The following is a 12,864-nucleotide window of genomic DNA, read 5'->3' as shown; positions in this document are numbered from 1 at the left end:
TTGACCTTGCCCTGTAAATTATTGACCACGATACAGTATAGGTGTGATATGAAAACAATAAACATGACCATATAATCATCTGGGGGATGGGGGGGGCAATAAGACATTAAGTAAGCCTTAGCAGACACATGTCAGAGGGAAAGAGGCAGACTAAGAGGCTGATGAAACTTGAATTGAATTTCCACTTGGTGATCAATAAAGTATCTATCTATCTATCTATCTATCTATCTATCTATCTATCGAAACTGAACATAGTTTACAGGATTTTGGACCGGACATGTGTAAACTGATTTCAATCTTTGCTTTGTGTCAAATGTACTGTTCTGAGGTCTGTAACCTTTTCCAGTGCATAGCCATTGCCCCTGCCCCCATGTACAGTAGGTGAAGCAGTGGAATCAGTCTTATCTTTTGGCAAAAGGCATTTTTCCATGTGTGTCATTTTCCGTGTACTGCACAGAAGTTATAAAGTGTGATTACCAAACAAACCAACCACCTTTCACCACTGCATTACAATGACTATAATTACTATCATAAACTGAGGATAATTGATTTTCTTGTCATATTTTCCTCAATGAGTTGGAATATCACTATAGCTATCCTGTTGTATATTGGGTAGAGTCCATTGAGACTGATTGGTGGTGACCTTGCGTTTTGATGGCCATATAAATCGCTGACCACCTGCTGGAACAGCAACAGCAGCTTGTTTTGCACCATTTTCGTAATGCCAAAATTCACCACAAGCTTCTCACTCCCCTCCAGAAAAAAAAAATCAATACGTTTCGGAGTGGGCTTGTCTCTGTTGGCCTGTGCCTCGCTGATTGATCTGACTTGGCAGGGGGCTCAGCATTTCAGCAGCGGGGTGTGTGTGTGTGTGTGTGTGTGTGGGGCGGGGTGGGGGGGTTGGCGTCATAGCCCAGTGGTGACCGTTTCTATTTCTGCGAAGGAGACTATCAAGATGTTCCACTACTTACATTTGAAGTCTGATGAGTGTTGTGCTTTATTGCCGCCACGTGCGCAGGCAATAAACACATGAGAGGAAGATAAGAAAAACAACGAACGACAGGAATAATAATTAATAAAATAATTTAAGGACAAATGTCTGGTCTGGGACCAAAGAAGTGAATCGAGATTTTTGTTTACATAAGACACAAAGATGACGCTGCCAAATTGGACCAGAAATAGCAGACAGCCACGCCATAATCACACTCCCATCAAGTGCCTCTCACAGGCGATTAATAGCGCCGCAGTAAACAGTTTTCACTGCCTACAAAACCACATTACGGGCTTTTTTCGCGCGACCCCATCCCCCGTCCCGATGGCCACTGTGGCAGTAAAAAGCTGGCATTACCGCAATTACCGATGCTCTTGTAAAATGCCGAGAGCCTCTGCTTGTTTTGTGTTATAGGCCAGTGTCGAGGCCGTCTGTTCTGTTTATCTGCAGACAACAAAATGTTTTTTCCCTTGTTAGTTTAGAACCACACAATGTTATCTGAGACAAGAGCAGCGAGAGACTGGAAGGCAGGGAGGGGCTTGTTTCTCATTAAAATAATTTTCAACAGTCAGCGCTTTTTAAGAGAGGTGGCATTAAATATATAAAAAGTTGAAGAATTGCAAAAAAAAATGAGACATGAGTCTCTGTCCATACTATGGCTGTGTCTGAATCATAAGTACGCACACTGGGCAGCGTGCATTTTCCGGAAGTTACGTCAGAATAGACTCACTAGATGGGTACTTTGTTTGGCGTGATTTCCAAGTGTGCATCGATGCATCTTTTTTGGCCTCAGACATCCCACAATCCATTGCGCAGCGCAGGTCAAGCTCAACACGTCATGCCAATCGTCAAGCAACCCCCCCTACCCGTGTCAGGTGACGCCAACTAGTTTGTGTTGTCCAAATGTAGGGATGCATACTGAGGAGCAAGCTAACTGAGACGCTACTGGAAAGAACCGTACAATCCAGCGTGCGCCCTTGACTTTTGGACACGGCCTATAGTATGTGCTTTGTCTGAGTTGATTCACAGAGATGGCATGCAAAATAGAAAGTGGTATGAAGCGAGGTGACCTTCCTTCACCTCACCACAAGTTTGCTTTACTGATGTAATAATTTCCATTCCAAACTCCTGCAACCCTGTGTGTGTGTGTGTGTGTGTGTGTGTGTGTGTGTATGCGTGTGTGTGTGCGCGCACTCACTGCAGTCCGTGGACTACTGGTGTCTACTGGACTACTGGATATTTTTTCCATCTCACATAAAATATTCAAATAAAATTAGCTGTTTAGTTTTGTCAATATACCTCACTCATCGTAAAGGGCACTGTGGTTAATAATTAAATGCCACGTTGAACCCAATGGTGAAAACGACCACAGAGGCTGGCTGGGGCACCTGCACCGTACGCTGACGACCCGGGTTCGATTCCTGCCCCGTGGTCCTTTCCAGATCCCACCCCTGCTCTCTTTCCCACTCACTTCCTGTCACTCTCTACTTCCCTATCATTGAAGGCAAAAAAGTCCCCAAAAAATATACTTAAAAAAAAAAAACGGTCGTCACTGCGATGTGGCTGACGGATGACCGCGACCAGAGCCCCGAGCACCTGGAGCACGGACCCCGCGGCGTCCCGGCGGGGATAATCTCTCCGCCCGAGCAGCAGCAGCATCAGGCGTGCTCTCATGTGGACATCACGTCCAGCCGGAGGACAGCGTTACGAAACGACAACGCAACAATCAGGGTCTCTGTTTTTCCCTGCGACTTCCCGCGCGGCCTTTGCAACGCGGCTCAAGCAGATGGCACGGCCTCGAGCAGAGCTTTGGTGTCCGGCGCGATGAGACGGAGAGAGATGGAGCGAGGGAGAGGGGGAGAGGGCGGGAGGGAGAGAGAGAAAGAGAGAGAGGGAGGGAGGACAAAAACACAGATTGTAGATTGAAAAGGACTGAAACGATTGAAATGGCTGAGAGTAATGCGCTGAAGGAGTGATAGATATCACAGCAGGAGATGCGGGAAATGAAGCGATGTGAGATAGAGAGAAATGGGGACTGAACGATAGAGTAAGAGAGTGCGTGTGTGTGTGTGTGTGTGTGTGCGAGTCTGTGTGTTTGCTTGCATGTGTGCGTGCGCGAGCGTGTGTGTTTGCAAGTGTGTGTGTGCAAGTGTATGTGTGGGCGCATGTGTGTGTGTGTGTGTGTGTGTGTGTGTGTGAGAGAGAAAGATAGCGAGCGGGAGTAATGTGATTTCACTGGTGCGGCCGCAGAGGGCCTGTGTTAAGTCCATTATCAGATCTCATCCGACACCCCTGTGGTCACTGAGATGGACTCGGGAAGAAGAGACTAGACTGACACTGGCTGACACTCTAGAGGATGGTTTGAAAAACAGGGGGCAGGGGGGTGGCATCTATTATTGTAATAGAGATGGCTCTTAAAAAACCCCAATACGGGACACCGTCTGCTCCATCTCACTGAAATCTTCTGTGGACAGGTTGGGGATAGATGCAAACACACACACACACACACACACACACACACACACACACACACCCACAATAGAACAACCCTTTACCAAACCAGGTAGCTATTTTGCCTTAAGAAAACAGGAAACAGCCAAAACAGGAACATATTTAGAGTTGGCCCTTAACACACACACACACACACAGGCAGAGACAGACACACACTGTAATCTTAGGTCCTACAGTAAGTCCTGAAAAAAACATACTGTAGTTCCACTGTCCGGTGAAATACTATCTGTGCGCTGAGAGGGTCCCTGAGTGGCTGTTTTGTCTGTTTTATTGTCTAATGTGGTAAAGACAGAGAGCTGAGGCGAACAGAGTCCCTCAGACAGACAGAGAGAGAGAGCGGGGAGATGACACGGTTATCTGCTCCTTACTGCAGTCCGGGGACTACTGGCTTTCTGGCTTTGTGTGTGTGTGTGTGTGTGTGTGTGTGTGTGCGTGTGCGTGTGCGTGTGCGTGTGCGTGTGCGTGTGTGTGTGTGCGCGTGCGCGCGTGTGTGTGTGTGCGTGTGAGAGAGAGAGAGACATTTGGTAAAACAGTTTTTCCACACATGCCCCAGACAGCTATACCACTTGATAAACAGTTTTAATTTATTCAGATCCGTTGCCATGCACAAGACCAAAATGGCACTGTGATATCTGAAGTCCAGGATCCAGTCTTCTCCTCTCACCCATGGCTAAGGATCTCAATGAACTTTCTCTTAATGACATCATGCTATCCTCTTGAGCACCCGGAGGTCTTTAGGAGCACACATCCCATATGAGATCACTATGGCCTGAAACCTGAGCTTGCTTTTAACCGCAAATATACAGTATTTAACTGTATGTAAGAAATATAATATGAGTAGCAAGAGTAGTGAACAAACAACAACAGGTAAATGGTACTATCATATTACATTTTAGCAACAAAACTTTATTTACTCTACCCCTCTCACACACGCACATGTAACTATATCTGTGCTATACCATCTTAGTCCAACTTTGAATCCAGAAGAAATGCTAACCTAACTAACATGCCTATATACGCAGCCTACATCCCTCAAACATCAAGCACACCTTCAACAATTGTGTGCTGTTAGCTCTATTGAACCCAGAGTCCAGAAAGTGTTGTGCGCGGTGTACCTATGGGTGTTTTGTCCTTCTCCCCAGAGACTGGCTAGTCTTTCACCGTGGGAACTCTAAAGGAGTACCAATTCAACAGAACACCACAGGCGACAGGGAGACTACAGTGTGAGTGTGTGAGTGTGTGAGTGTGTGTGTGTGTGTGTGTGTGTGTGTGAGAGAGTGAGTGAGTGAGTGAGTGAGAGAGAGAGAGAGTATTTTTAAGAAAGGAGTTGCATTTCGGTGGATGGGAGAGGTGTGTGTGTACTGTATGTGTGCGTGTTTGTCTGACTCTGATAGCCACCTGAGCTGAGAATCTCTCCCAAGTCAAAGTTGTTTGGTGTAAGGAGGCCATTAAGTCCGAGTCTCCATCTCTGTACAAATACCCAATAGCAAAACATACTGCATTTACTCGTCTCTTCATGTTTTTATCTCTCAAAGCAAACACTTTTATAATGTTAATGTCATCATCCTAGAATTTATTAGGGTTATTGCGTAATCAAAGTCTATGTTCAATTGGGGTGGCGTAAAGTGCCTTTGTGATATTTATTTTCCATTACGGTGTTATGTAAATAAAACAGAATTGAGTCGAATATTAACTTGAGATTACAGAAGCACTTGTTTGGGTTGTTACCTGGATTCAGGGTCTTGGTCCTAGAGCATTCATGATTTACTCAGAATGTGTGTGATCTGCCAGATTATTAAACTGCAATGGGTGATGAATAGACCAAGGAATTTACCACGATTAACTACAACAGGTAAAAAGTCCAAGCTCCTAGATGTGAGTAATGTGTGGCTGGTTTTCTAAATACTAATATTTTTCAATTAACACTGAATGCAAGCACCAGAGAGACTATTTTGAAGATCAATACACAAAACAACACGACGATCTTTTAAATATGATTAAGTTTGTCAACATCTTATTATGTTTATTGTATTTCGCAGACGCTTTCGTCCAAGCAAATATTGATATTATTTTTTTAATAAAAGAGGGACAACAGAATACAGGTGCAGGCTACAATTGCCATTCGAAGCACGTTTGGTCAGATCCGGCATCCTGCTCCTGAATTCATCCGCTAGCTGTCTGCTCTGTGTGAGGCCTCAAAAACAAGTGTTCATAGGGACTCTGCAAACAGGAAATATAGCCGTTCGGGCCATAAACCAAGTCATAACCCATCCCAGCCAACCAGACAACCCACTGTTTCAGGGGCAGGGCCAGAAGTGTGTAATGAGTTTGACTGTTGAGCTAAAATTTCAACAACCTTTTGCCCATAATCGGGGCCAGTGTGGCGGACTCCAAACCCCCTTTTGATATCTCTCTTTCATCCGACCACAGTCTAGTCTACGCCCCAGTTCTGCCAACCACCATCATCCTCCATTGACCCTGACCTGACCTCAGTCTATAGGGGCCAAGCATGGCCAATGCATAATTACTGAAACTAAGAAACAGACACCAGTGCTGCAGCTAAAGGGACAATTCAGGAGACGGGAGGACAGAAAACAACAAGGAATGAGTAGATCGAATAAGAAAATTTAGAAAATGTAGGAAACCAGAGCAAAACCAGAGAGATTTGATTTGGAGCGAGCATTTTTTTTAAAAGTGAGAAACGAGAAGCCCACCGCTGTGGAGAGGCGAGAGGAGTGCCAAATCAGGGTAAACCTACTCTAATGCTGATGGATGACCACCAAGAGTGTCTTACAGAATTATGCCCCGATGGTGTTGGCAGGTCAACACAACACCCTCTCACCCCTCTCTATCCATCTCCTCCATCCACCCATCCATCCATCATTCCATCTCTCTATCCCTCTACCTCTCTATCCTTCCTTCCTCTGCATTCGTGATCTCGGTGGCCTTCCAACAGGGCCGCCGCGCACGCCACTGCAATGCAGAAGCGGCCAAGTTAGCAAAAGGGTGTTAGCGCTAATCCAGGCCAGGAGCTCGTTTAATCTGGGAGGTCTTTGGGATGCTGGACGACGGCCGTCCAAAAGGGAGATAAAAACAGAGGCAAGGCACAGGCCTTTTTTTGATGCTTACTTGGTATTCAATTACTTGACAGGCAGCTGTAGGACAACGCTCCTTTGCAAAACCTCTTCATGCAAGAGGTGTGAAAAAAGTGGTGCCCCACGCAGCCCAAAGATGTGATGTGTTCTTTCGTTAACTTTTTTTGGGCTGAGAAGTCAAGTCAAATCAAGTCACTTGTACTTACATAGCGCAGAAAGAGCATCTCTGTAGCCACAGGCTAACATTATACTGATGTTTGTTAACAACTGTTGCACAACCACATCTTTTCAAACACAGACACCCTATGGGGGGAGTCTTTGTACTGTACATTTGGTGAGTCTATCAGTTAAGTACAGTGAATAAATAAGAATACATGGAAAATTGAGAAATCAAGAATAAGAGAAAGAAAATAGCAGGGAAAAGTAATTAATTAATTAATCATATCAATGTAGCAGCAGAAAAGGGATAAGAAAAAAAACAAAACAATACAAAAATGTAAATTTTTTCAACTTTTGAATCTTTAAAGGCAGACATGAGTTTTCTACTCTGTGGCGATGCTGTTGCCATGGTGAATGCCCCAGTATTTCTTAGGCCCATGAATCAGGGACTGAACAGGGTCATTGGAAATATTTTCTGGCACAACCGTACTACAGACACTAATGAACTCATTAAAAAGTTAATCATAGGACAATTTAGCAAAGCCCCAGATGTCAGAGAAAGCAGAACCAAAATGCAGCCCGCCCGAATCCCTTTCGGAAAAGGCACATCTCACTTTTCCATCCTGTTTGGAAGGCCTGGAAGCTCTTTTGAGAAAGCAATGAAAGGAGATCACTGGAGCACACAGATGCTTATATATTGAAGTTGTTTATTTTGTGTTATTTTTTGTTTTTATCTCTGAACGGTGCAGCAAAAGACTAACCTTTCGATGGTTTACATATTCAGAGTCGCTCTGTTCATCTCTATTTTCGAGAAGGCTATATAGTGCAAGACAAGAGAATCTGACCCTCAGTTTTTTGTGACTATTCTACTATTGGACAGACCACCGCACCAATCTTATATCCCTGTGAAGCCAAAACAGTATAGCCAACTGAGCCTGTAGCCTTCAGGCAAGCGATGGACATTTCCCTTCTCCAACAAGTGATGTCTGTACACCCAGAGGCTTACTATGGGTGCCTCTCAACATCCCTCCTTGATCCTCGATGCTTGGTCCTCCAGGCTCGTTCCCACTGATCTATAACTAACACTGGATATACTATCCCATTGTTGCCGCCCCATGTAGATCAGTGAGGACGCGGACCGAGGAAGGAAGGGAGGATCTATAAAACACAAATGAGAGGCACCCCCAGAGGCTTACTATGTTGCACGCTCAGTAGCTGGGGGTGTCTTGGGGCCAATCCCTTGAAGGATGCAATTAAAAGTTAACCTATGAGATGAACCGTGACCAAAGTCCCCTCCACCCGTTTGGAAGCTCACTGACCCGGATGGGACATAAACAGACTCAGGTTAAGGACGTGCAGATTTGTTGGAGCGTATGAAACCCACTGGTCAAAACATCAGAGGACTACAACAAGAAGCTTGGAACAATACATTTTTCATCTCAACTATTTTTGAACACTGCATGAACGATGACAGACCATGTCATACACCAACTGTCCCAATTTTTGATCAGAGAGAGAAATCTGTTCCATTACATAACAAAATATAACATGGTTATGCTTCATCCAAAACATAAGACAAGATCAATTTGGTCAATTTGAGGGTGTACACAGGACAGAAAAGACTAAGTATAATTTCAGAGGTTCTGATTGAGCTGCGTCTCCCTTTGTTTGAGACCAAAAAAAGGACTTCACATTCACACACTTAAAATACTCACATTATGCTCCCTATGGTAGACATTTTAGGTGAATTACAAATGAGCGTGTATGTTTTAGCCATGCCCGTCCAGAGTAACTAGATCCCACAAAAAGCCATCTGAAACCATGTTGCATGTTGCCACTTTAAACATGCAAAACAGGTTTTCACCACCCCTTTGGGCACACGGCAGAGAAGGCTGATTTTTAAAATGTGCAAATGAACATAACAGGCATCTCAAGTTACAGATGACGGTAGATGATGCTAAATAAGAAGGGGAGAAAATAGCTTGTGGCTAACCAGGCAGCACTAAATAGATCAGGGTAGTCCAGTAAAAAGAGCTGGTCTAGTAAGTTAACCACAATGCGAAAAGCTGAATCGCTTCTAAAAGAGTGGTGGGTATGCTTATACTACTACCTGTCCTCTCCTTGAATTCTCCCATCAAGAGTCAAACTTCATATGAATATTTCATGTTTAAGTATTACTGTGCCAGGACATGCATCACCTAATGATACTGTGTATCAAGAGTGCTGTTTTTTTTTTTTTAATTTATGTCTAACAAGAAAGCGAGGATGCTCGCATCAGCATAATTGCATGGGAACAGCAGTGGCATGTGTTGTCTGTGTGCATGTGTTTTAGATCCCTGCCCCTATTACCCCCTCCCCCCCCTCCTCCTCCCCTCAAGTTATCGATAACATTAAAAAGTTGATCAATGTTCTTCTAAAACATTGCCTTCAAGCTCCGACCAGGCGTAGAGTTCTCTCGCCAGTGCCACAAATATGCACAGACTTGCCGACCACGATCAGACTATATAGTCACAGAGGCAGTCAATAATTTATTATTTGGTAACGTGATGGCTCCTCGCAGGCAAACACGTCACCGTAATGACTTTCACTGAGGTAGGTTTGTCGTCTAAGCACCGGCATATTGTGCCATGACAAGATTAAATTAAATGACTGGCTATGCAGGGCCACTGAGCTTGCAAACGTGAGGAGAAAGTGTTTGACGTAATATGTCAACTGTATTTACAGTTAAAGTTCAACTCTTAAACACAAGACTACACTGAAGACATAAAGTAGGCGTATAGCCTCCTCTAAGGTATGAAAGAGGGGTTCTAAGGAATGACAGTGACCTACAGGAAACACCAACTTTATGGAGTATGGACCTCCATAAAAAAACCTTTCTCACTCAAAATCATAAGCACACACGTCTGGAGCGGTACTGGGCCTTCAACTGGGACTGTGTGCTTTGGTCAGATGAGACAAAGTTAGAGCTTTTTGGCAACAAACACTCTAAGTGGGTCTGGCGTAACAAAAAGATGAGTATGCAGAACAGCACCTCATGCCCACTGTGAAGTATGGGGGAGGATCGGTGATGCTGTGGGCCTGTTTCTCTTCCAAAGTGCCTGGGAACCTTGTTAGGGTGCATGGCATCATGAATGCTTTGAAATACCAGGACATTTTAAATCAAAATCTGGTGGCCTCTGCCCGAAAGCTGAAGACGGATCGTCACTGGGTCTTTCAGCAAGATAATGACCCTAAACATATGGCCAAGTCTACACAGAAATGGTTCACCAGACACCGTATCAAGCTCCTACCTGTTGGACCTGTTTGACATTTAACCTCACAGACCACATATAGACCAACGTTTGAGATTTAGCATGTGAGAGAAAATGGAATTGATCATTAAGTTCAATATTCTAATATGTGATTTAATGCCTGCATCAGGCCCATATTCCAATGTGTGATTTAAAGCTTTATCTTTCTCACTAGTGGGTCACTTTGACCCTAAAAGAATGATTCTAATGACACAATATGATGTCTGTACTGTTCCTAAACATGGATAACATAATGTGTCAGGGGTTATCGCGTCTGTTATCTATCCTTTGCTGTTGTGTAATTAAACCCTGCCGATTGTACTTCTTTGCACTGAATATGAACTACTATCCACAGACATTTTACCCTATTATGTTGTGTTTGTCAAAATACATGTTAACTTTTTTCCCTCCTAAAATCTAAACACACTGTTGCTGAATGTGTACTGTAGCCTATTTTTGTGTACCTATGATGTCTGCTGATCAATACGGCCCAGATGAGATGCTTTCACTTGTTCCTGTATGTGTAAACAGTTAACTTCACAATTGCATTGTTGTTGTGACAGGTTTTAGCAAGCAGGACGCTGGGCAGCATTGTCTCAGGCGAAACAAGGACAATGGATGAACCGGTGCAGTGTCGAACGCAGTGGGCCATGGATGCTAAGTGCATGAAATTCTTATTTCACTTATGATTTTCTTACAATTCCAAAGAGCCTCAGTCAAGTTGGTGAGAGAACAAAAGCTGTATACTATACTTTACATCAAGGCTCTTATCTTAAACATATTTCATTTTCTGTTATAAAACCAGCCTGACCAGTGTCACCACACCTGCAGACATCATCAGGATTTAAAATCACTGGCATGTTTGCTTGATAAGTTTAGATTAAATCTTTGCTGGCTAGTCAAGGGGACAGCAGAATTTCATTTGTGTGTGTGTGTGTGTGTGTGTGTGTGTGTGTGTGTGTGTGTGTGTGTGTGTGTGTGTGTGTGTGTGTGTGTGTGTGTGTGTGTGTGTGTTTCATCATCCTGTTCTTTTGTTAAAGGTATTGCTGGGGCTGGTGGGTAGTTACATTAATTGTGGAAGCTGATGGAAGTACAGTCAGGGTAACCATTGTGGAGAAGTCCATTGAAAAAGTAAGGGACCTACGTGACTTCATAAAATGTCCCTGTACTCTCAATGTGAAACTGATAGCATTGGTGAGCACACATATGGCCAAACTGTGATTACATCTATGCGTTTCCATGCAGATGCCAATTTAACCTGCTTCCTGATCATCTAGGCTGCTGTCCATTTGTTCAGTTGAGGGAAATGCAAGACATGTTTAGCAAAATATGCTTTAGTTTGTGAACTCTACTGAATTTATATTATTGCCTTTAATTGCCTTAAGTCACTTTCAAAATATTCGTAGGCCTATAGAATATTCGTTGTAGCTTTAATAGAGTAAATAGATTACAAATGTCAAGGTAATTAGGCTATTTTCCTCAAATATTCAGAGTTAGTTTGCCTTTTGGAATTTGGAAGTTGTCTTATGCCAGCTGAAAACGTCAAAGCCACATTCTATAGGGTCATTTTACTGATCTAAGAAGTCATGTTAAACTTGACTGCAGAGGCACATTGGCGTAGCAGAGTCATCATAATCACGCTATGATGATCGCGTTTCCAGTCTGAATGTAGACTTCCAAGTTTCACACATTTTCTCAGGTGACCAGTGTAGATAGTTGGAATGGCTTTGCAACTCCTTTTCAATATTATTCTGAAGAATCATTGGACAAATTCGCAGGCCCATAAGCAATGATTCCTAGGCTTTTGCAACATCACTCCTCCGACACCGGCTTAACCGGTCTGTTATACCGCGACTCGAATGTGATAAATAGGACAATAAAATATATATTTTTTCTCCCCCGGTGACGTTTCCAATGTTATAATCAGAATAATAGCCTAGGCTACACATCGACCCAGCTGGACGTTTATGCACGAGTCAGAGAAAAGACTGACAAGGACATGTGGATTATAGCTCGCATAACGATGGGTTTTTGCTATAATTGCAGCAGAAAGGTTGCATGGAAGCCTCGTATTGAGTCATCTACAGACTAGCCGTGGGTTATCCTATTGCAGGGTCGCTGTAGGCTGTTATACGTTGGACAATAATAGACTGCAGAAACAACGTTTCCTTATGCCATCACCTGATGGCCAGACCAGCTTTAGATGTCATTGTTGAAAGACAAAAAAACGTAAAACGCAAGTTGTGACTGCTTTTGAATCGCAGTCGCAAACTGAACAAAGACAACATGTTATTTGCACCCACCTTTGTCATGTCGCGGCAGCGCGGAGATTGATTGAACTGTCGTTGTCCTCAGCTGACGGCAGGGTTTGTGGTCGTGTCACCGGCGTCCTGCAGTCAAACCTAAAATCTTCCTACTTCTCCCGTTCAACCAGGCTACTATTAAAGAACAACGAGAGCAGTGGACTTTGGGAGCGCTGTAGGCTATCCTAAGCGCTAACGAAATTGCAGGATTGGACAATTGTCTTGCGGGAGGCGACCGCGTCTCGTGTGAGCTACGGCGCGTTATGCTCGCCAGGTCGGCACTGTCAACGGTGCTCCAAGACTCCTCGTGCGCAGACAGACTGGCATGCCTTCCCAACCGTTTCTTTTTTTCTCTCAGTGGTTAGCCTCTGCGCGATCACACACACACACACACACACACACACACACACACACACACACACACACTGAATTAGAGAAGGGGGAGGCAACGACAGTGCGTTAAAAAAGCCGCGATTATTAAATTGGAGATTAGAAACTAGAGACCAGGGGTCGCG

General features: G+C 44.0%; 1 protein-coding gene across 1 annotated transcript in view; it reads right to left on the bottom strand.

The window, feature by feature from the left end:
• gal3st3 (galactose-3-O-sulfotransferase 3) overlaps positions 1–12,623 on the bottom strand; it is a 33,838-nt gene extending 21,215 nt beyond the window's left edge. The window contains exon 1 of the mRNA XM_062515979.1: positions 12,350–12,623. The gene's annotated coding sequence lies outside the window, so the exon portion shown is untranslated. The remainder of the gene's footprint in view (positions 1–12,349) is intronic.
• Positions 12,624–12,864: the final 241 nt, after the last annotated feature.

This window comes from Sardina pilchardus, chromosome 16 (genome assembly GCF_963854185.1).
Source record: "Sardina pilchardus chromosome 16, fSarPil1.1, whole genome shotgun sequence".
NCBI lineage: Eukaryota > Metazoa > Chordata > Actinopteri > Clupeiformes > Clupeidae > Sardina > Sardina pilchardus.
The sequence above is the reverse complement of the archived record's forward strand: the minus strand, read 5'-3'. Positions and strand labels throughout refer to the sequence as shown.